At 35.8% G+C, this 25680-nt stretch overlaps 1 long non-coding RNA gene across 6 annotated transcripts in view; it reads left to right on the plus strand.

The window, feature by feature from the left end:
* LOC309628913 overlaps positions 1-25680 on the plus strand; it is a 242844-nt gene that overhangs the window by 72773 nt on the left and 144391 nt on the right. Inside the window, exon 6 of one of the 6 annotated variants that reach the window (XR_014244777.1) lies at positions 18371-18978. The exons of the other annotated variants lie outside the window; for them this stretch is intronic. This is a non-coding gene — a long non-coding RNA (uncharacterized lncRNA). Of the gene's footprint in view, positions 1-18370; positions 18979-25680 lie in introns of those variants that run through there. 6 annotated transcript variants of the gene reach the window in all.

Genomic DNA, 25680 nt, shown 5'->3' on the forward strand with positions numbered 1-25680 from the left:
TCTCTCCAATAGGATTTTTGGGAGATGAGAAGGAGAGGTAAAGTCCATTCTGTGCCAGTCATCCATATTCAAATGGAAAACCTTAAAATGATTTATAATTCTTTCTATTATCACTTCCTTTGAGTCTGTACATGGTCACAATGAGAATTTTCCTTCTCATTCTCCTTTTTGAACATATTTGACTATAGTCACCAAGAATCATATTTCTCAGCTTTTGACTTGGTTTAATACCTCAAAAAGGAAATTTCTCTTCAGAGCTGAATATGCATCATTCATTCATTCGTCAAATATTTGTTGAGCACCTCAGATACCAGGTGATGAAGAAATACAGACACTGCCTTGCCAGCACAGAGCTATACTCACTCCTTTTCTGCAAACACAGAGCAGATTTTCTTTAGTTTTTTCCTTGAGAAGAGTAAACCTGTCTTTACCTTTCTGGCTATTTAACCTATTGGCACAGCACATGTTTAGTTTTTGATTAAATAATTGCTTACTTTTTGTGAAATAAAAATCTTCATTGTAACTAAGCAACTGAAAAGAATATTTAAGGTTAAATATTAAGCTTCAAATACAACCAAAAATTAAACTGACGTCTTAATTTTACTGTCCATACCGTGTATATTCTAGAGACATTCTAATAAAATTGTTGCCATTATGTAGGATATAACTGATGGCCTTTAATGGAAGTGGCTGTCTTTAAATTATCTGAATGTATTTTTTATGGTCTTCCAAGACATGTAGAATTAAAATGCATTTTGTTTATATTGAAGAAGGAACTTCCTGATACTAAAATGGGATGAGTTTCTGAGCTTGACTATGGAATCCCCTCTTTGCAGAGTTTATGGAACAATCTGTGTTCTCATGTCTTTGGAAATTTAAATGTGGTTGTCTTTGAAGGCCAGAGACTAGACAAAGTACCCTGCTTTAGGTCCCTTTCAATCTTATGACCTGTTGCTATCTCAGCCTAGTCATCTCCAGTAAGTGTTTGTAAAACTGCCAAAATGCACATGAAACTACACTGTGCCTATGCAAATGAGTATATAGAAGAGATGGCGTGTCATCCTGGAGGTCTCTGCCTCTCAAACTGGGACATGTGTGACCCCAGGGGTACAGAGTGTTATGCTGGAAGCATAAGTGTTATGTGAAGCTATAGAATGCCCATGGTCCATCTTTATGCCATGTCCATAATCTTAAAAATATTAGAGAAAAATATTTTGAAATTTTATTTTATTTTTATTATAATAAATATGGATGTATAATAGAGTACGAATCACAAATTTTTGCACTGATTAAAAAAAAAATAAGACATAAGTCCTCAAAATGATCTTGGACTACTTTGGATTATTCCTCCAGTGCCTCCCCAGGGGCACTCATTCACTCTCCTCTGCTATATTTTGGTGACAGTGGTTGCAGGGCTCTTCTGTACATGAAAATGTATGGCCTAAAATACTGGTTTCATTACCCATATCATTATCACAGCTTGAGTAACAATTTTTTTTTTTAAGCTAGTGGTTAATTTATCTAGATTCAATGAACATTTGCTTTGAGACTAGCAGATTGGAACTTGGTATTTTTAAAAAATTGTTAAAAGAGAGTGATAGGCTAGCCTCATGATGATATCTGTATCTACATCTCTTTTTATATATATTGGTTATTTAATTTGACATATTAAAACATTATTAATGTCTTATTGAAAGGTAAATGTCAAAATGCATCAAGCATGCAAAACCTTTACATGTTATGCTATTTGTGGTTGGTTACCAGCCTAGCATCCTTAGCTCCTCTTCACTCTAATTGTACTTTTTTTTAGGGGGGGCGGGAATCTCTAAATTATCATCTCAAGGCTTTCAAAGCTGAATCTCTAAATGGTTCTAAAATACTCTGGAAATCACGACAAGTTTGAGATAAAGTACATGCATATTCAAATTACTCAAATGACACCTTTATTTTTAGTTAATTTTCATTTATGGATGCCTCTTAATTTTCTATCAAAACCTAGATAGAGCCATGAATTCTGTCAATTTTTTCCATTTCTGGCATCTATTTTAGAGATCTCTGCAAATTGATAAATCTGTATATATTGCTTCCCCTAGTTAATTTCACACGTTTTTCTCCCCCTGAACATCCTTAACGTTTAAGTCCAGAGCTGGGGCCAGGGCCAGACTCTGAGGGGAGAGTAGGCACATTATTTTTCTTGCTTCTCCTGTTTCTCCTTTCCCTCCACATTAGAAGACTACATGGGGAAAAATGTTTATTCTCCTTCTAGCTTTCCTTTTATACCTCTGGGGAACATCAGACTGATGGGATCTAATCCAGTCCTGATATTGCTAAACTTCTGCCAACAGTAAAAACTCTGAGATTTACACTGTCCTGTCCAGTTCATTTTTAAGCAACTCTGCACCCATGCGGCTCAGTAAGAACAATTTCATGAGTGAATTTTGTCATTTTTTATTTGAAATCATGAATCAAGAACCTATACAAACAAACATCTGATAAATACCCGTTTAAACTTTAGAGTTGGAATGCATCGTTTTCTAACCAGAGCAGTTCTGGATGGCTTCTACAAAACAGCTGTTTAAGGTCATTCATCTTCTTCTTAGACATTTTCAGTAAAAAGTGTCTTTTTGGATACTTTCAGTGAAAATTCATTGCTGGAATTTCACATTGGCAAATTTCACTGTTAAAAAGTCTGGTCTTAAAATTGATCCTAAATCTGCCATTTTATATTTTGCATACACTAGTCCTGGTGATGCCTGCTGGAATAAAATACTAAATTCTTACTCTTCTCCATGGTGTTTCTTCAAATATTTGAAGGAATCATATCTTCCATTAATCTAGTAATTTGAAGGAGCTGGCTTATACCAGGTCACAAGAGCTAATTAAGATTTTCAGGAAGTTTGCAAACTGGTTGTTAAACTAGCCATTATTAAAAATTAAATTATATAAACTTGAAGTTAAAGAAACTATATTAAAAGAACATAAATACAGCTTATCACTTGATTATTTTACTGTTATCTGTGATTGAGGTTATTTACACCTATAACTGCATGACAGAAATACTATATATTGTTGTACTAGTGCATATATCTTCCCAACCCTGCATTCAGTGATACCAAAGTGTTAGATTGAAATTGTACATGGTGGGAGTATTTACACTATAGAAATGAACAAATGCTAAACATTAGGGCTTTTTTTCTCTTTTTTTCTGGAGAGCTTTTTATCAAACATTTACACCACACTACTGCTGCCTCATCTCTGATGCAGCCTTAAAATTTTATGCAGTTCCTATCGTCTTATAACCTCTCAAAAATTAGTTCTATATAATTTTATGAGCAACTCTGCTCTCTCACTCACCTTCTTCCAGGTGCCCATTAGTTTCTATTAGTATCCAGAACCTAACACAAATGCCCAATAGAGGAATTTCTATCAATTATTAGCATATTATTATTTTTTACATGGCCTAAGAAACATAGTTTTTATTGTTTGTAAACAGTGTCCAGGCATTATCCTTAGAAAAAAGGCCAAAATTATAAGTCACCCCACCTACAAGACAGGATTTTTGCGGGGTTCTAATAATGTAAATAAAAAAGCACCATAAAAAACACCATAGGGCTTCCCTGGTGGCGCAGTGGTTGAGAATCTGCCTGCCAATGCAGGGGACATGGGTTTGAGCCCTGGTCTGGGAAGATCCCATATGCCACGGAGCGACTAGGCCCGTGAGCCACAACTACTGAGCCTGCGCGTCTGGAGCCTGTGCTCCGCAGCAAGAGAGGCCGCGATAGTGAGAGGCCTGCACACCGCGATGAAGAGTGGCCCCCACTTGCCGCAATTAGAGAAAGCCCTCGCACAGAAACGAAGACCCAACACAGCCATAAATAAATAAATAAAATTAAAAACAAACAAACAAACAAACAAAAACACCATAGTGTGTAACAGAAATATAAACAATTATTAGACTTTATTAATAGCAAGAGTGTGAAGGTCACAGAAAGTAATATTTCCACTATATACTTCATACTTCAATGATCAGAACAAATATCAATTATTTGTTTTAGTGCCTCATTTTAATAACAACATGTATAGATTAGGGTAAGTTCTCAGAAAGTTGTCTAGAATGATACGGAGTCTGGTTTTGATTTTGTTCTTCTATTACAGGCTTAGCTTTCTAACTATGTTTTGGTTAAACTAATACTAATATTTGTTTGCATTCCCAGGTGATTCACTAAAATTTTTACAGATTATCTCATAACTAAATAACATGCATTGATAACTGAGAGTGAGTTCAATAATAAGACAACTTTCTACCAATTTAAAAAACTTCAGGGATTATAAATAAAACATTCTTAACATTAGGTTAGTTTTCATCTTCATATTTTTAAGATAATCTTCCATGTTTCCAGGGAAAAAAGAAAACTCCAATTTTTTATAAATGTGGAAGCCCAAAATTTTTGTAGCAAAATGAAACACATCAAAACTTATTCTTTAAAGTGCCATCATATTCAATAAATATAACCAAATATAAATTTGGCTGTAAACAGAAGGGATTGTGTGATGTGCAACAACCTAGAGTAATACATCACAGGAAAATAAAGACATGGAACCAGGGGCAGAAAAGAAATGAAGAAGGTAGGGCAAAAGGTAATGGGAGTTGGGGGATGAGGCCACAAAGATAGATTAGGCTGAGAGTGGTGAAGATGTCAAAAATGTTATTAAAGATGAGAGAACATACTTTTTATTCAGCAGGAGTCACTGGAGATGTTTTTAAAAACTGAGTAATCTGAAGCAATTATATTTTACAAGATAACATGGGCAGTGTTGTGGTCTGTATTAGAGAAGGGAAAAACCAAAGGCAACACGGCCAGTAATGAGTACATTACAATTCAATAGCCAGATCAAATTGTATAGAAGTTTTAAGAAGTGACAGTGAGAACAATGCAGATTTGTCAATCCACATAAAGATGGTACCATAAAATATAAATAAACAAGCATACAAACAAACAAATAAAATCACCCAGAGAGTAAGTATAGTGAAAATATACCTTGGTTAGAATCTTAGTATGAACAGAAAAAAAATTCCAGAAGAAGAGGGTCTACAATGTCAAATGTCAAGAGTGAGAAGCCAAGTAGCATATATTTTTTGAATAGTATTCTGCATAAGCATCTTCATTAATATGCCGTATTATTTTAATTAATGTTTTGAGTTGATTCCTTTATTTAAACTTACTTTAAAAAACTAAGTACAGTTGACCCTTGAACAATACCAGAGTTAGGGGCACCAATCCTCCCTGCAGTCAAAAATCCAAGTGTAATTTATAGTTAGCCCTCCATGTCCACAGTTCTATCAATACAGTTTGTTCTGTATCTGCATTTTCTCATCCAGGGCTTCAACCAACTGTGGTTTGTATAGTACTGTAGTATTTACTATTGAAAAAGTCTACATATAAGTGGACCTGCACAGTTCAAACTCATGTCATTCAAGAGTCAACTGTATTACTATTATAAACAGAAAAACCATAAATAGAAGGTAACTGTAAAATAGAAAACTAATAATACCAAATAAGAGATTATATATCACTGAAATTGACTTTTATATAATCATGCACTACATTTTGAAAAATACAGGACTAGGAAAAGCTTATATACATATATAATGAAGACTTAAAGGAGTTGAGTTTGGAGGAAGAGAATTAGATTGAGGAGACAACTGATAGTTTGTGAGCAGACTGGCTATACTGGCTTGTCCTTGAAGTGAACTGTAGGATTGAGGATGGAGGATGTAACTTTGACTGAGAAGAATTGAGTGCTTCCTGATGCTTCAGCTGGAACTTGGATATTTTCATCAGCACATCTGAGAGATGGTAACTTTCTCCTTTCAAACATGTTGCAGAATTTTGCATTGCATATAATTATATCTCTAATAACATAATTTTTCATCAGCAGTGGGAGATTTGTCTTCCTGCAAAGTAGGTTTCTCTGAACAAGAAATGAAAGTGTGTTCCAAAAGAAGCTAAACAAGTAAATCTATAGTGTAAAGCAATAGTTCTAGATTTGACATAACCATATTGAAAGAAATTGGCTTTCTTTATTTAGTGTTGGCAGATGCAATCAGAGTAAAAGAATTTTTTTTCAAATCACCTTTTCTCTCTTTTTAAATCCAAGTTGCTTTCTGTGGGGAAATAGCCTCTTTTTATGGCTCTTTGTACAGTTAAAGGAAGAAGGGATCTTTCATGGCAAAAGGATATGCTGGAATGTACATGTCCTTCCAAATGTTAAAAACTTGTTTAGATTTGCAAAGAAATTGTCTTCATACAATGAAAATCTCTCAGGAAGTCCAACTGCTTATTTATTTGTTCTTTCAAGCGAAACAAATCATCATTAAAAAGGTTCAGCTTCCAATTAAGACCTTTTCGAAGCTTAGAGGGACTTGCTCACAAAAGTTCAAATCCCTTAGAAAATGGCTCATTGCTGCCTCAGAGAAAGAGAAAAATAGCTACTGATGAGATTCAAATCATTCTCTATCTTTTCTTTCATTAATTTTAAACATAATTCATAGGCCATTATGCTCTGGAAATCAAAAGAATTATTCCTTATTGTAGCCCACCATTTTTCATCATTATACACACACAATGTCCAATTTCACCCCACTCATTCAAAATGGCGCTTAATGCAGGCAGAAAAGATTAACTCCAATACTTATATTTGGCTTTAATTCATAGCTTTCTAAAGAGTTTTACAAGTCTAAATATGTATTTACACAATGAATATGATGAGTCATTTCTAAAATGTAAACATACTAGTTTAAAAAATTGCTTAAATATGTATTTCTGCCTGAGCTTCTCTCAGAATATTCCTGAGATTCACAGCAATAACTCCCTAATATTTGAATCACACCACTTCTCAGTACATTACGAATAATAAAAAAAAGAATGAGCAAGGAGTATAGATACCTCTCAAAGTAATCAAAATATTTTAATCCTTCATCTTTTCTGGTGTTTGAGAGCCATAGAGGCACTGCCCTTCATTTCAGATGGAATCACATTCAAGCTATTCTGACTAAGCTTTTAATGGTATTAGCAGGTTGCTGTTTAAAATCCTCTAATGATCAAACAGCTGGGCAGATGTTTCAGAGAATAATAGTATTCACTTTCTATAAAGGAAAATACAGCTTAACACGTTGGCTTTTGTTCTTGGCTAGAAGACATTTCACTATATCATCAGTCTCTCTTTGCTTTTAAACAGTCTTCACATTAGAAAGCATTCCAAATGTTATTTTCTGCTGCCAGTGAAGGTACTGATGAGTACCATTTGAAGGCCAGTGTCTGAGGTTGGTTATCTCCGCCCTGAAGTGCCACTGCCAGTTTCAATTTTGGTCCAAGATGATGCAGAAGTGAATTCGGACAGCAAGGTTTGTAGATATGGACATAGAAAGGAAGTAGAGTATTAAAACTTATTTGCACTTCAATTTCTATGTTATTAATTACACCTATTTCTACTATAGGGCAGTCTAGTCTAAACATTATTCCAAGCAAACTATTTTGTAAATGCTGCCTGCTTTATCTCTCTCTTGAGTATTTTCTTAGAAGTTTTATAAATACCTATTTAACCGATCTGACCTTGGAAGACTCCCCAACTCCTACTCTCTCCTCCACCACCACTCCCCATTTATAACATCAGACACAGCTGGTTTATCTAGGAAACAGACTTTGAAATGTGGAACTTGTGGAGGAAGTTTACTGGGGAATGTTTTCTAGATAAATAGGTATCGGAGAGCAAATGAAGCACTGGGAAGAAGAAGCTGAACTGAGAGGCAATCACAACGAAGGCCTCAGCGAGCCTCATGGAAGCTCTGGAGATGGGATGTCCCTTTAGACCTGTCTGCATGGAGGCAGAGGAGGATCAGCTAATGCCTTGGTTCAAAGCCTGAGGATTCAGTGTTTAGGATTCTACAATCATCAAAGCATACTTGGTAGCAAATGTCAAATTTGGGTATGAATTATATCAGAAATTATTTTTGCAGAAATATTTATGTTGATGCTTATAGGATCTCAGGCTTTTACCTAAGTATCAGGAGGGTGAGAGATTTCATAATTAAGTATTTATTGAGGGCCTATGAACCAGATATATGATATAAATATGATCTCAATTAATCATGAAAGCCAAACATTTTATTTTTTCCTGTTTCATAGATGAGGAAATTGATCTTAGGTGTGATCAAGTGAATTGTTAAGGTTCATACAGTTAGCAGGATTGCATGCAAACCTATGTGTACATGCTCAGTGGTTGCACTGTACTGTTTTATAGGCTTTGGGGAGAGGATTTGGTTGGGAGGCAGGTGCAAACTAGAACCGATCTGATTGTGCAGCAAGAGTCAACAATCAACGTAAGGGTTCAAATGGCATATTAGGGCTCTCCAGAGAAACAGAACCAGAGAGAGAGAGAGAGAGAGAGAGAGCAATTATGGAAGCTGAAGAATCCCACAAATTGCAAGCTGAAGACCCAGGAAACCAGTGGTGTAATTTAGTGTGAGTCAGAAGACCTGAAAACCAGGAGAGCCAACGGTGTAAATCCCAGTCTAAGGGCAGGAGAAGATGAGTTAACATGTTCCATTTCAAGCAGCAAGGCAGGAAAAAGGGATGAATTCCTCCGTCCTCTGCCTTTTGTTCTATTCAGGCCCTCAATGGATTGGTGATGCCCACACACACTGGGGAGGGCAATCTACTGAGTTCCTGGGTTCAAATGCTAATGTCATCTGGAAACACCCTCACGGACACACCCAGAAATACTGTTTAATCTGGGCACCCCTTGGTTAGTCAAGGTGACAAACTAAATTAACCATCACAAATGGCAAAGCCATTCATATTTGGAAATATCCATTCTTTTAAGCCTGTAGTTTCCATGGTAATTGATGATAAACACTTAAAATCTTAATGTGCTTTAAGAAAATTAAGACATTTTATGATATCAAGGATAATAATGCCAACTAAAAAGAATCAATTACCTGATATGTTCCAGTATTGTGTTAATTACTTTAGACACGTCATTTTACAACATGAATACAGTTATTATTCCTATGTTTTAGGTGAGAAATGTAGAGAAGTTAAGTAACTTTCCCAAGGCCATATTACTAGTGAGTGACAAGTCTGGGATTAAAATTCAGACTATCTTACTCTAAAATCTGAGCTCTGAGCCACTGCTCTACAGGGCTTCTCAGTGATCTTTCTGAAATGTAGAAATGTCAAGATATAAAATTGTTCACATGTTGGTTTATCATGGAAATGTCAGTCAGCTCCTTCTGGAATCACTATAATTTTTGGAAGCAATGCTTATTCTTCCTTCCTGTATGGGATGATTCTGTTGTCACCTTACTTAGTTTGGGAATGCCATTCCTTAGAAACCTTTCCTGTACCAGGTTAGAGCTGGCCGAAAAAGAAACTTGTATGAAATTTGGGAGGTGGAAGTGAAGTAGCAGGCATTGTTCTCCGCAGTTTGTCATGGTGAGTTGTGGGGACAGATAGTCACAGAGGTATTGGCCCATCCCAGTTTGTCCTCTCTCTCCTACACTTTCCAGCTCTTCTTCCTGACTGTTGACCCTGCTGACCAATAGCAACTTCAGTATCATCATCAGTTTCTTGGATGTGTACTCAGAAAAACAAGAGCTTCTCATAGACTTCTCTACTAACTACCTTTTCTTGGTCTTGTTTCATGAGAGACCATGTGCCTGGACTCTCAAATCAATCAGTTGGTGATTCTTTTGATTCCCCAACTTTCTCTTTTGGGTCTTCACTACCCCAGTATTCCCCACATTTGTGTGAGGTCTAATTCCTATAATAAATTCCTTATCCCATGTCTATAATTGTTCTGCTTCTCTTACTGAATGCTGAGTGATACAGAAATTAGTATATGGGAGTAGGTGCTACCAAAACAAAAACCCAAATCATAAAACTTTGGGGGCAAGGAGTGAGACTTAAAAATATTTATAGAAAATTGACAAAGTTTTTAAGTGAATTTTACTAGAAAACATACATACAATGAAGTCAGACCCAAAAGGAAAGACAGTTCAAAATGAAAAAGAGCCGATGGGCTCCAAATTTCTATAGGAAAGAAGCAGGCTGAGAGAACTTCTCAGATGAAAATATGGGCATTTTTTTTATATGTGAGAGGGAGTTGCCAAGCTCCCGGGGAATGAACCCAGCTGAGAACAATGGATTGTTCCATTGAGAGGGCAGAATTGATTCATTGTCTCCTCTTCCCTGAACGGAAGTGTCTATTGTGGTTGTTTTTTCCCTGTCTCATCATTGAATGTTGATTATGCAAGGTCAGATAACTTGTATCTTTAAGTTCAAAGTTTTTTAGGTTAAAAGAAGTTACATCCCACGAGTCTCAATGCATATCTGGGCCTAAGTTAAATGATGAGATCTTGCACTTTGGTCCAGAGCCTGATGCCATGATTGGATAAAACTTTGGGGGTCTTATTTGGAGATGAGTGCATTTTGCACATGGGAGAAATGGAAATTTTGGCGAGGAAACAATTTCTCCCAAGCCTAGACATGCTGTTTCTGTCATTAAGAAATAGAGATCAGGGCTTCCCTGGTGGCGCATTGGTTAAGAATCTGCCTGCCAACGCAGGGTCATGGGTTCGAGCCCTGGTCTGGGAAGATCCCACATGCCATGGAGCAACTAAGCCCGTGTGCCACAACTACTGAGCCCGTGTGTCACAACTACTGAAGCCCGTGTGCCTAGAGCCCGTGCTCTACAACAAGAGAAGCCACCACAATAAGAAGCCTGTGCACCACAACAAAGAGTACCCCCCGCTTGCCACAACTAGAGAAAGCCCATGCACAGCAACGAAGACCCCATGCAGCCAAAACTAAAATAAAAATAAATAAATAAATAATGATTTAAAAAAAAAATAGTGATCAGTCTTGGATCGGGGCTGGCCTTGTGACCTCCTTCAGTCAACAGAATGCAGAGGAAGTGATGCTGTGCCAGTTTTGGACCCAGCCCTTCATGGGCCTGGCATCTTCTATGTTGAGGTCTTAGAGCCCTGAACCATTATGTAAGATACTATGGTTTTACTCTGATGAAGAGAGAAGCAAGGTACTTCCTAGCTGTTCTGGTCAGCCCACCAACTATGGAAATGGAGTTATCTTGGAGATTCCAGCCCCAGCAAAGCCCCTGGCAGAATGCAGCTTCATGAGTGACCCCAGGCAGGTGGAGCTGAAAAACAGCCTGGTTGACCCTTCAATCCACCGAATTGTGAGAAATAAGAAACTGTTACTGTTTTAAGCCAGCAACATTTGAAGTAGTTTGTTATGCAATAATTAAAAACTGAAAGAGTTACAAATATATGAATTAAAGAACAAAGGAGCAAATGAATGATTAGAACAAAAGCCTTAAATGGAAGTAGATTGTATTACCTAGGATGTCACTGGGTGTGTTATCACAAGGTGTGTTACTCTTTCCTTCCACCTAGTACCTTTTGTGAAGCTTTACATCTATGACTGCCTGTGGGCACCAAGTTGCTAAAATGGTTCTACATCTTTGTGTTTATTGAGATAAAAGCGAAGAAGAAAAAAAAATTGTTGTTGGCTAGCCCCCAAAAGTTCTGACCAGGATAGCTTTCCCCTTTTCTCTCTCTTTTCAGGGCAATATCATGCCCATTACTTTAAAAACAAACAAACAAAAACCTTTATTTCTACCAAATATTGAAGCTATTTTAAAAAAAATGAGATAGGGAAACCTAAAGCAATAATGAAAAGACATGGAAAGTAAAACTTATGTAATGGAAGAAAAGTGGTTCTAAGACAATAGCTAAAACAAATTCAAAGGATTTAATACACTAAACTATCAAAATATCATTGAAGGACTTCACATCAACATGTTGTGAATAAACTAAATAAAAAGCATGGAATAGAGGCAAAATGATGGAGAAAGCTTACTTCAAAAAAGAAGATCAACTATAGCTTGTCTGAGGATTTTGCATTTGAAACTGGTTGAATGGTATCTTAGTATCTCAGTGACTAGAGTATGTAAATGATAGAGATAAGGAAATAGGAGGGAAATAGATAGACTTTATAGATACTACTAAGTAAGCAATAATGAGGAATGATTTAACAAAATTCAAAGGTTTCAGATCATTTGAGAGCCTGAAACAGCAGATGGTAAATATAGTTCAGTTCTGGCAAACATAAAAAAAAAAGATGCATAACAATAGAGAGCTACAAAAGAAGGCTATGGAAACACATTTCGATGGACTAATCATCTAGTATGCCAACCAGAAAATATTTGAAAACTTTTAACTATCAGCTTAGTGCAAAGAAACAGTCTTCTAAGATGCAGGCCAGAATTAAAAAAGTGCTTCAGGCTTTTAGTCTTAACTGTTGAGGGAGGGGTCGGGAAGTGGGAATGAGAAAAAAATACTTAGAAGTGGGAAAAGATAAAGATACTTTATAAAAAAAAAAAAAAGATGCTTTAGGAAATACGAGATTCTTAGTCACAGACTTCAGGGTATTTAATTTTCTCCATAGAAATAAAAAAGCATTTTGGTAGGTGTGTTAACTTATTTAATAGGGTACATTTTAGTACCTTATATAAGAAAGTGTCTGAAAATAGCCAAGGGAGCTTTTTTCCAAGTGGAAATGGATTATATAGTCTGTAAACTACTAGTTGTTTACACTGATGGTCTTTGTGACAGAGGAGGATTCATATACATTTATATGACCAAATTGGCTGGAAGATTTCAAGACATCTGTTTTTATGTGGTTTCCGTATTTAGACAAGCACTTCTCATAGAGGAAGCTTAAGTGGAACTTTAAAGCCTTCACTCCCGTCCTGTTAATAACAAAAATTTCTCTTTAGATTGTGCCCCCAGGTTTCACAATTTCCTCAGGGACAGCAGAATTAGTTCCTCTAACTGTAGCAATTTCAATATGTTATTAGTTTGAAAATCACTTTTTTTTTTCTTATTACCCTCAACAATTATTTTGGAACAAAATGGAGCAAGTTCATCCTATCTTATCTTTCTTTAGAGAAAATTTTGACACTAGCAGGCATGCTAGTTATGTGTTTCTGATTTAACCTGTGATGTCGTAGTGCATTTATGTATGGTGGTTTTGGGCTGAACTCAAAATTATTCTATCATGAATATCTAGAACCAAGACATTGAGGGGGAAGATAGGTAAAGACATGTCTCCGGAATATGAAAGATTTTAAGCCAGAAAAACTTTAAATGGATGTCTATAGGAGTATCTCTCCAGATATTTAACAATACAATAGTCACCAAAATATGTTACAGATATTTAAAATGGACTCCTGTTTAAAGTCCAGAAATGAAATCTGATGGTCTCCAAAAAACTTCTCTAAACTGATTCGTCTTTTTTAAAAATTTCTTTTGATAACAGTTTAAATGCCACTAGAATTATTTTCAAGTTAAGAAGATAAGGGGATTGACTTTTTAAACTTTAAGAGGAACTTCTCTACTATGACTGACTGTATTTTCCAATATGAAGAATTGTAAGTTTTCACAATGAAATCATAAACTTTTAGTGTACATTGACGCTCTGCTTTATTTCTTATCCATCTGCCACAGAGGCATATTCTAGTTGCCATGCTGATAATAGCTAACAAGCATACCATGTGCAGTTTTAAGCTTACTATTCATAAGAGGAACTGAAACAATATAGCTATGTTTTAAAATTTATTCTAGTCTAATAAAAAATAGCAATGGTCAATAGAAAGAAATCTAATTTTAGATGTTTAAACATGACATATTTGGATTACAAAATAGAGATTATTTACTTAATTAAAAAAATAAAGTTAGGGACTTCCCCTGATGGTCTGTGGTTAAGAATCCGTCTTGCAATGCAGGGGACGCCGGTTTGATCCCTGGTCGGGGAACTGAGATCCCACATGCCACGGGGCAACTAAGCCCACATGCCACAACTAGACGGCCCGCATGCTGCAACTACAGAGCCCATGTGCTCTAGAGCCCGGGCACCACAACTAGAGAGAAGCCCATGCACCGCAACGAACAGCCTGCGTGCTGCAACGGAAGATCCCGCGTGCCGCAACTAAGACCTGACGCAGCCAAAATAAATAAATAAATAAATATTTAAAAAAAATAAAGTTACCTTAAAATTTTTTGGTGAATTTCTCCTTCCTTCAGTTGGCATGTTGGCACAGGTAAACCTTGCTTTCCCCATTAAAAAGACTGTGACCATGACTTCACTAAAGGCAGGATTCCTGTCATTTATTTTTTTATCCTCTGTGCCCAGAACAGCCTTTGCAGGTGGTAGGCTAGCAAATATTTGTAGAAGAAATACATAAATCATCTAGTACTTACCGATGGGTTCAAATAACATTTAAAAATTACAGATAAATAGCCAAAAAAAATTCACTAAAAATTTTATTTCACTTAGAATTTTATGTACATTTTACTTTGTGAGAGCAGAGAAAGGATCGCAAAGTCAGAAGATGCTGCTAGGCAGCTACATTTTTTAAAAGATCAAGAGTCACTGAATTGGTAGAGTAGCAGAAAGATATATTTAGAAGCAGACTTAAAATATGACAGTTCATGACCTGGTATTTATTAAGGAACACACTTCACATATGGGAATTGACTTTTCCATGACTTGCCTTGCACCTCCTTTGTATAGAACAAACCAAAATGCTTTTGTACATGACATTGTGTCAGGGTTTCTCAATTCGATTCTATGATGTAGTTATAAAAAGGCTTTTAGTAGTTTTCTACTGCATAAGTAACCATTTCAATTTTGATATAAGCTAAATGTAAACTTGGCATCAACAGTGCATTATATTTCTGAAACCTTATTCTTGATTTTTGTTGTTGTTGTTGTTGTTCCTTATTTCATCGTATTCTTAGCAACCATCCCATATACTTCATGGATCACAATCCTCATGCTCTCTTTGCCTGATGGTAGAAATATCTGGCTGCCTAGCAAAATACATTTTCCTGTTCTTCCATAGTAAATTTGTTGCTGGGCATGTGTCTGCCCAGTTAGAAACCATATTTCTCACACTCCTTTATAGCTAGATATTGTCCTTAGGCTACGTTTTCACTAATGCAATGTGACCAGAAGTGAAAGTGACACTTCCACCAGCTATGGGTCTTAAAATATTGGGCATGTGAATTCTTTATACTTTCCCTTTCCCATGAGCTGCAGCATGGTCTTCTGGGATTAAGCTATGGCTATAAAAATGAGAACAACAAGTTAAGTGAAGTAAGTAGAATCACAATGTAAGGAACTTAAGTCTCTGAATGACTTTGTAGGGCACAACTGCCTGATTATCTGGATCTGTTACATAAGAGAAAATTAAATTTGTATTTTTAAGTCTCTATATTTTGGAGGATTTTTACTACACAGATTAGTTACAACAGTTGTAACTCACCGTAGTCCAGTATGAAACTGAACTGTATAGCTCATTATTTTAGATGCTGGCACTTCACTTTTGAAAATAAAAATCAGTACATCTAGTTTTATCTTTTTTTTTTTTTTTTTTTAAATAATTTCTAGTTTGCCTTTATTCCTGGAGGATATTATTATCAGGGGTCCCAAGTGAACACTTGAAGTCTTTTTTTTTTTAATTTTTATTTATTTATTTATTTATTTATGGCTGTGTTGGGTCTTCGTTTCTGTGCGAGGGCTTCCTCTAGTTGCGGCAAGTGGGGGCCACTCTTCATCGCAGTGCACAGGCCTCTCATTAACGCGGCCTCTCTTGTTGCGGAGCACAGGCTCCAGACGCGCAGGCTCAGTACTTGTGGCTCACGGGCCTAGCCGCTCCACGGCATGTGGGATCTTCCCAGACCAGGGCTCGAACCCGTGTCCCCTGCATTGGCAGGCAGATTCTCAACCACTGCGCCACCAGGGGAAGCCCTTTTATCTTTCTTATAGGTGCATAATATTATAGGTGATATGTTCAGCTTTATCTTCACTTGGTTTGTTATTAGATGCTATATGAATTAGGTATGCAGATTTCATAATTGCTGGCAAAGGGAGTTATCATCCAAAATGGATTCAAACAAGGACTCTTGTTCAGCATAAGAGATTATTCCATGTTTTATATTATTATTTTTTTTAACTGAAGTATAGTTGATTTACAATACTGTGTTAATTTCAGGTGTGCAGCATAGTGATTCGGTTTTTGGTTTGCAAATTATATTCCATTATAGTATATTACAAGATACTGGGTATAATTCCCTGTACTATACAATAAATCTTTGTTCCTTACCTATTTTATGTATAATAGTTTGTATTTGTTAATCCCATACTCCTAGTTTGTCCTTCTCCCCCTCCCTGTCCCGTTTGGTAACCTAAGTTTGTTTTGTATGTCTGTGAGTCTGTTTCCATTTTGTATATAGAGGCATTTGTATTATTTTTCAGATTCCACATTTTTAATATTATTTTTAATGCAAAATTCAGTTGCCATTAAGTATAATTTTGTGTGGTTTGACTGGTACCATTAGCATGTAATTGTCTTTAACTAATAATTTTTAAACTTATTAACTGTTGTGACTTTGCTTTTAATTGAGTGTACATAAAAGGGCTGGAATGGCTGAATAATAAAAAGTTGAAGATGTCTAGTGTTTGGTTGAATAATCTAATAGACATAAATATAATTAACATAGAAAATAACTTAGCAAAAGGAAGAAAATCTGAGGTCCCTCTTGATCGATGCATGTTAGGAATTGTTGAAAAAATACTAGATATACATAAACTGTTTTTCTGTAAAAATTTCCAAAAATCTGAAACTTAGTGCTTCCAAGCATAAACATATTAAAATATCACAAGAAATGTAATCAGTATCTTGTAAAAACTAGTAAGGACAATTTCTCTGCTGAGTATAATATCTATGACCTGGAAAATAATTTAAGGATTTTAAAAACATGACTCTGCTTTTAATAAGTTCAGGTAAATTGGAAATCAAGTATACAATATGGCTCTTACTTTACCTCTATATCCTGTCTGCAATGCATGAAAAAATCAAAATTATATTTGCAATAATACAACATGAGCCAATCTATGAAATCTAATGTCCCAAAGAAGATTCAGCATGCCTGAACAAGAATACAATGAAGAAAAAGTTACTATAATTATGAAACTTATGACCATTAAGTTATTTATGTTGTGTATATTTCTTGCATCTTTTTGTAAGCCTTTAAATAAGCAATCTAAGAAAATAATTTTCTGGGAAATGACTGAGATAACCAGAGATAAGAAATTAAAATGAATTATTTGTCAGCTACTGTATAGTAACATTAGATTCAATTTTACTGTTGAAATTGCCTCTGTATTGTATGCAGTTAGAAAACACGTTCTCAAATGATCAACACCTATTTCCAAAAGTGTAGTTATGGATAATATGCATAGTTACAAATCATCATTCTTCCTTTAAGAATCAATCCAAGGAGCAGTATTCAGAAAAATAGATACCTTTTAATAAGTCAGGTTCCAGCTGTGAACTTCAAGGCAATCATAAGAGATAAACATAAAGCCTCCTGGCATAATACAAAATAAATAAGTCCTATAAAACTGGAAATTTGCAGAGTTCTAAATCCTCAGGAATCCACAGGATGTCCACAAATGTATTTAGAGGGCAAGACTTTCAAAGCTAACATAAAATTTGACTCATTATCTTTTTGGAATTTAGTATTTCCTCTTATAAGAATTCTAAATAGAGGGTAGCTAGAATAGCTGGCTTAATCTAAACTTCTTTTCCATCAAAAGTTCATTACAAGTGCCCTTGGCTCCGTTCTCCTCTCCTTCATCCTTGTACATCTCTCCTGCCTGACTTCAAAGAGAACTCTCCACACAGGAGATAGGAAAGGGAGGCAAGAGGATGAGAACAGGGCCACCTCTGTTAAAAGAGAGGCTTAATTAAGTACATATTTGAAGAGTGCCTTTGACATGAAAAAGAAGTAAGAAAATTCAGTACTATTAACGCTGAACTAGAAGTGCTTGGTCCTGGGAGCAAAGCCTTATAGAGATTAGGAAAAAAGCTTATATTCTCCTTCTTCAGGCAAGCAGTTTTCAATGGGGTTCTCTATTGATGTGTCATCCTAAGAGAGTCTGTAAATCTAGTATCTGCATGTTGATTGCTAGTTTGTATGGAGAAAGAAGAAGCAGAGAGCAAAAGATACATCTTTCTGAAATCCGAATAAAACTGCAGCATACATGCTTTAAATGTGCACTCATTTCTTTGCAAAAGGACTTAATACACGTGAAATTTGAAGTAAAACAGTTTGTCTTTATAATAAGAGGAGGATCTATATTTTCATTTGTTACTTAATAGAAATTTAACTGGCATGTTTTATTATCAAAATGACCAATATTGGGCTTCCCTGGTGGCACAGTGGTTGAGAATCTGCCTGCCAATGCAGGGGACACGGTTCGAGCCCTGGTCTGGGAAGATCCCACATGCCGCGGAGCAACTGGGCCCGTGAGCCACAAGTACTGAGCCTGCGCGTCTGGAGCCTGTGCCCCGCAACAAGAGAGGCCGCGATAGTGAGAGGCCCGCGCACCGCGATGAAGAGTAACCCCCGCTCGCCGCAACTAGAGAAAGCCCTCGCACAGAAACGAAGACCCAACACAGCCAAAAATAAATAAATAAGTAAATAAATATTTTAAAAAATGACCAATATTAATGTAACAACATATGAAAATTGGAAGTTTCATCTGAGACGCCATGATTCCACAGATATACAATTCTAAAGTGAGATGGCAGATCAAAATGCACACAACCCAAGAAAAATAACTGGTTAGAAGACATTAGTACTCCAAATGAAAGGATTGAGAAAGAAAGTGGAGTAAGAGGAGAATATTTGTGCCAAGATTTCCTTAAAGAGATGGCACTGGACTCTTAAGTCTCATCGTCCATCCCAAGGGTATGGAGTGGGAGTCATCCCTCCTCTACCTGAAACCTAGAAAGGGGGGCTTCATTGGGAGCATTTGGAAAGCTTGACAAATGGGTCATTAGATCTTCGAATGTCTCATCTAATATCAGGTGAAAACTACTCCTAATAGAAAAGAAAAATTAAAGTGGGATGCAAAATTAAAGTTTTGTTTTCAGTTTGCCATGTGTGTTGTGCTTACTAGATAACAACCATAAGCCTGAAGTCAATTTTTTTTAAAAGAAGCTACAGCTAAGAAGCAACTGATTAAAAATGTGACATATCTGCTATTTTGCTATGTAATCAAGTTAATCACCATTTGACACGACTTTATTCTTTAAAGTTAAAATACATATTTAAACTCAAAAGGAGAATAGTTGAATAAAAAATTCACTAAGGCCTTCTGCCTTATCCTAAAAGATATTAAGCCAAAAATTCACTTATTTATAATTGTACCTAGAAGACCAATTATTCAATGTCATACCAATAATTTAAAGACAAATCATGGCATAAACACAGCAACTTTTTAAAGTTTTCTTCAATTTGTAGAAACGTAAAAATATATATTAGACAAATGTAAATTGTGGGGACCTGGCAGTCATACCCTAATGGCTCAAGTAGAAAATATACAACCATTCTGTAGAAGTTTGACTAGATGGCCCACTTAAAAAAGGCTTTCAGTGTGTCTATTTATCTGAGCCTTCAATAAGGAGACATCTATTCATGGAAATCTAAATACTTACTAGTTCAGCCACATTGGTTTGGTTGTGAACTCTTAAACTGAAATTTCTCTGCTATGATCTGTCAAAGATTGACTTTTTAAAAATGACTTAAATGGATTTAATTTTCTGGAATCAATTTAGGCAATAGCACTTTGATTCTATTAATTAGCTGCCTTGCCAGTAGAAAACTGAGTTTCTATCCTCTGCTTTACAGAGCAAAGCCTAGGACAAAAGAGGATACTATTACAGTAGTAGTGAAGAGACAGATAAGGCTTGAGCTGCAAAGAACAGTTTCAAAAAAGTGGTTCTGAGCAATCTTCAGTTACTAAATAAAGTCTGTGAAAATAGTTATTTATGAAACTTGCATTATTTTCTTCTTTTTGAAGTTATTTTAAGGATTGATCTAGAGCTTAGAGAAATGACTGGCAGATGAATCAGTTTTGAGTCTGTTTCTATTCACACTGTCTAGATCAGACCTTCATCTTTCAACTAGATTTTGACAATACCACCTTACGTCCCCTCACATCCCTTACTTCAGTGTTGCTCTCCTCTCATGGACCTTCCACTATATTGACAGGTTATTTTTTTTTTAATCTGTTAACATTTCTCCTTTGTTTAAAATAAATTGTTTGTCTCCCGTTTCCTAAAGGAGTGTTTCTCAACAATTTTTTTCAGCATTAACACACAAGATATATGGCGTTCATATGAGGGGCAAATCAACCCAGGCACACTGACCTTCAGTCTCATTAGCTATTTGCTCTACTTTTTTCTTTCTTTTTTTGCTGCTCACTCAAAAAATCATATTGAAATGCAAGGGACTGAAAAGGATGGTAGAGGGATAAGCTTCTTTTATTAAAAAGAATGGTTTGAAACTTCAATTCATTGCTATTATTAACAAATTACTAATACAATAACATATCAAAACCCTACAGTTAAAAATCCACTGGACTATAGGATAAATCCAGACTATGCAATTTGGTGTCCATAGCTCCAATATTTTCTGCTTCTACCTCAGTCATATCTGTCTCATACAGGGAAATAATACAAAGTACACTGGAGGGGAGAATTTTCCGGGACGGAGGAACGTATAAAGACAGGAGAGGCTAGAGAACAACAGACTTTTTGAACTTCACAGTTTACCTGAGACTACTCCTGGATCCATGAATTTTCTCATGCATTTTTAGGACTATCTTAACTAGGCTCTGTTACATTATTGGCAGCCAGCCCTTCAGTTTACAATTCTGATGAAATAATAGAATTTAAATTATGGATCTAGGACATATGAAGTTGCTAAAGTTGTTAGTAAATTTGGAGATTAGAGTTTCATAATTTTAAATTTCATAGTCCTACATTTTTTACTAGCATTATGTGAACTTTTAGAATGGCAGAAAGTCACAATCAAATAACAATATTCCAGTTATTAATATTACGTTTGATTACCTTATATGTTTTTAATAAAATCTTGAGAATCCTATACCTATGAGATTTACAAAAGTAAGATTAGTAATTGCATCTGTAGGTAGCATAATTCATCAGATCAGATAGTTGGTGAATTACTGTCTCTAAGATCATTTATCTTTTAACATTCTGTTCTAAACTGAATAAGTGGAATCTTCCATTATGATAGCAAATTACTTTACCCAGCTAAGGATACAGTGAAACTAGAAAATCCTGTATACAAATTTCTAAGTTATAATTTCAAAAAGCTCACATTCTTAAATTTCACCTGCATCTTTTTGATACAGATTTTCCTTTCTAGATTTAATTTTCTTTCTAAGACCTCATTTGACAATTATATGTCTCCTTAAGTCTATATTTTTATGAAGTTTTCTACCTTCATAACTAAATTATGGTTTCTTTAGAGAAAGGAATATGTATTCTATCTTTCTGTGTTCCATATACATAGCAGAGTGCTTTGGAGATACGAAGGCAAATTTAGTTTAGTGGAAACTAAGTATGAGAGGAAAATTTATGAGATTATTTTTTAAGTGACTCAACATCATTATTACATAATGAGCATTCTTGTCTTAATTTTCTTGTTGCATCTTTGCATTTCTACATTCATAAATATTATTTACTTACTTATTCATTCATTCATTCACTCATTTATTCATACGTTCTGCTAGGTGTTACTGATGATTAAGAAAATCTCTGTGTTCTAGGGACTTATTAGCCAATTGTGAAAAATAAGTATTTTTACAAGTATATTCCACAGGTAAATAAGATGAAGGAAGTTTCTAGGTTCAGTGAAGAAATAATGGAGGAGAATACAATAATTATATTGTGAGTTATAGTAAACTGGAGCCTAGGGTTTCTAACATCTATTTTGTGTGTTTGCCATAGAGACAAGACGTCTTATTACAAGGTACTTCTTTTTTTTTAAGGTGTGAATGAAATATTTATTTAAAGTACAAAAGATTTTACCACAGTTAAATAAATAGGTGCAAGACAAACCAATAAATGTTTAATGTGACAGAATATGAAAGGTTTACTAATATGGTTTCAGATTCTACACAGTAACTAACCTTTAAAAATTTACCATTTCTCTGGTTTGGATGTGATATCAAAGAATATCCACAATTATGTTAAAAGGCTATTAAAATACTCCCTCCCTTTTCTAAATACATGTCTACATGAGGTTAGCTTTTCTTCATAAACTTCCATGAAAACAACATACTGGGGCTTCCCCTGGTGGCACAGTGGTTAAGAATCCGCCTGCCAATGCAGGGGACACAAGTTCAAATCCTGGCCCGGGAAGATCCCACATGCCGCGGAGCAACTAAGCCCATGAGCCACAACTACTAAGCCTGCTCTCTAGAGCCTGAGACCACAACTACTGAGCTGCGAGCCACAACTACTGAGCCCACGCACCTAAAGCCCATGCTCCTCAACAATAGAAGCCACCGCAATGAGAAGCCCGCACAGCACACCGAAGAGTGGACCCCGCTCACCGCAACTAGAGAAAGCTGCACACAGCAACGAAGAACCAAAGCAGCCAAAAATAAATAAATAAAACAAATATATATATATTTTAAAAAAACATATTGCAAGATTGAATGCAGAAGCAGAAATGAGAAACAAGCTACCATCTTCCCCGCCCCCCACAGGGAAGCCCAGGGCCGCTAAGTTTATTTATTTATTTATTTTATTTATTTGTTTTTATCAGTCATCAATTTTATACACATCACTGTATACATGTCAATCCCAATCGCCCAATTCAGCACACCACCATCCCCACCCCACCGCAGTTTTCCCCCTTGGTGTCCATACGTTTGTTCTCTACATCTGTGTCTCAACTTCTGGCCTGCAACCCAGTTCATCTGTACCATTTTTCTAGGTTCCACATACATGTGTTAATATACGATATTTGTTTTTCTCTTTCTGACTTACTTCACTCTGTATGACAGTCTCTAGATCCATCCATGTCTCAACAAATGACTCAATTTCGTTCCTTTTTGTGGCTGAGTAATATTCCATTATATATATGTACCACAACTTCTTTATCCATTCGTCTGTCAATGGGCATTTAGGTCGCTTCCATGACCTGACTATTGTAAATAGTGCTGCAATGAACATTGGGGTGCATGTGTCTTTTTGAATTATGGTTTTCTCTGGGTATATGCCCAGTAGTGGGATTGCTGGGTCATATGGTAATTCTATTTTTAGTTTTCTAAGGAACCTCCATATTGTTCTCCATAGTGGCTCTATCAATTTACATTCCCACCAACAGTGCAAGAGGGTTCCCTTTTCTCCACAACCTCTCTAGCATTTGTTGTTTGTAGATTTTCTGATGATGCCCATTCTAACTGGTGTGAGGTGATACCTCATTGTAGTTTTGAGCTACATTTCTCTAATAATTAGTGATGTTGAGCATCTTTTCATGTGCTTTGTGGCCGTCTGTATGTCTTCTTTGGAGAAATGACTATTTAGGGCTTCTGCCCATTTTTGGATTGGGTTGTTTGTTTCTTTAATATTGAGCTGCATGAGCTGTTTATATATTTCGGAGATTAATGCTTTGTCCGTTGATTCATTTGCAAATATTTTCTCCCATTCTGAGAGTTGTCTTTTCGTCTTGTTTATGGTTTCCTTTGCTGTGCAAAAGCTTTGAAGTTTCATTAGGTCCCATTTATTTCTTTTTGTTTTTATTTCCATTACTCTAGGAGGTGGATCAAAAAAGATCTTGCTGTGATTTATGTCAAAGAATGTTCTTCCTATGTTTTCCTCTAAGAGTTTTATAGTGTCCAGTCTTACATTTAGGTTTCTAATCCATTTTGAGTTTATTTTTGTGTATGGTGTTAGGGAGTGTTCTAATTTCATTCTTTTACATGTAACTGTCCAGTTTTCCCAGCACCACTTATTGAAGAGACTGTCTTTTCTCCCTTTTATATCTTTGCCTCCTTTGTCATAGATTAGTTGACCATAGGTGCGTGGGTTTATCTCTGGGCTTTCTATCTTGTTCCATTGATCTATGTTTCTGTTTTTGTGCCAGTACCATATTGTCTTGATTACTGTAGCTTTGTAGTATAGTCTGAAGTCAGGGAGTCTGATTCCTCCAGCTCCGTTTTTTTCCCTCAAGACTGCTTTGGCTATTCGGGGTCTTTTGTGTCTCCATACAAATTTTAAGATGATTTGTTCTAGCTCTGTAAAAAATGCCATTGGTAATTTGATAAGGATTGCATTGAATCTGTAGATTGCTTTGGGTAGTATACTCATTTTCACAATATTGATTCTTCCAATCCAAGAACATGGTATATCTCTCCATCTGTTGGTATCATCTTTAATTTCTTTCATCAGTGTCTTATAGTGTTCTGCATACAGGCCTTTTGTCTCCCTGGGTAGGTTTATTCCTAGGTATTTTATTCTTTTTGTTGCAATGGTAAATGGGAGTGTTTCCTTAATTTCTGTTTCAGATTTTTCATTATTAGTGTATAGGAATGCAAGAGATTTCTGTGCATTAATTTTGTATCCTGCAACTTTACCAAATTCATTAATTAGCTCTAGTAGTTTTCTGGTGGCAGTTTTAGGATTCTCTATGTATAGTATCATGTCATCTGCAAACAGTGACACTACTTTTACTTCTTCTTTTCCAATTTGTATTCCTTTTATTTCTTTTTCTTCTCTGATTGCCGTGGTTAGGACTTCCAAAACTATGTTGAATAATAGTGGTGAGGGTGGACATCCTTGTCTCATTCCTGATCTTAGAGGAAATGCTTTCAGTTTTTCACCATTGAGAATGATGTTTGCTGTGGGTTTGTCATATATGGCCTTTATTATGTTGAGGTAGATTCCCTCTATGCCCATTTTCTGGAGAGTTTTTATCATAAATGGGTGTTGAATTTTGTCAAAAGCTTTTTCTGCATCTATTGAGATGATCATATGGTTTTTATTCTTCAGTTTGTTAATATGATGTATCACATTGATTGACTTGCATATATTGAAGAATCCTTGCATCCCTGGGATAAATCCCACTTGATCATGGTGTATGATCCTTTTAATGTGTTGTTGGATTCTGTTTGCTAGTATTTTGTTGAGGATTTTTACATCTATATTCATCAGTAATATTGGTCTGTAGTTTTCTTTTTTTTGGTAGTATCTTTGTCTGGTTTTGGTATCCGGGTGATGGTGGCCTCATAGAATGAGTTTGGGAGTGTTCCTCCCTCTGCAATTTTTTGGAAGAGTTTGAGAAGGATGTGTGTTAGCTCTTCTCTAAATGTTTGATAGAATTCACCTGTGAAGCCATCTGGTCCTGGACTTTTGTTTGTTGGAAGATTTTTAATCACAGTTTCAATTTCATTACTTGGGATTGGTCTGTTCATATTTTCTACTTCTTCCTGGTTCAGTCTTGGAAGGTTATACCTTTCTAAGAATTTGTCCATTTCTTCCAGGTTGTCCATTTTATTGGCATAGAGTTGCTTGTAGTAGTCTCTTAGGATGCTTTGTATTTCTGCGGTGTCTGTTGTAACTTCTCCTTTTTCATTTCTGATTTTATTGATTTGAGTCCTCTCCCTCTTTTTCTTGATGAGTCTGGCTAATGGTTTATCAATTTTGTTT

The sequence above is a fragment of the Balaenoptera borealis genome (assembly GCF_965194805.1).
Source record: "Balaenoptera borealis genome assembly, chromosome: 5".
NCBI lineage: Eukaryota > Metazoa > Chordata > Mammalia > Artiodactyla > Balaenopteridae > Balaenoptera > Balaenoptera borealis.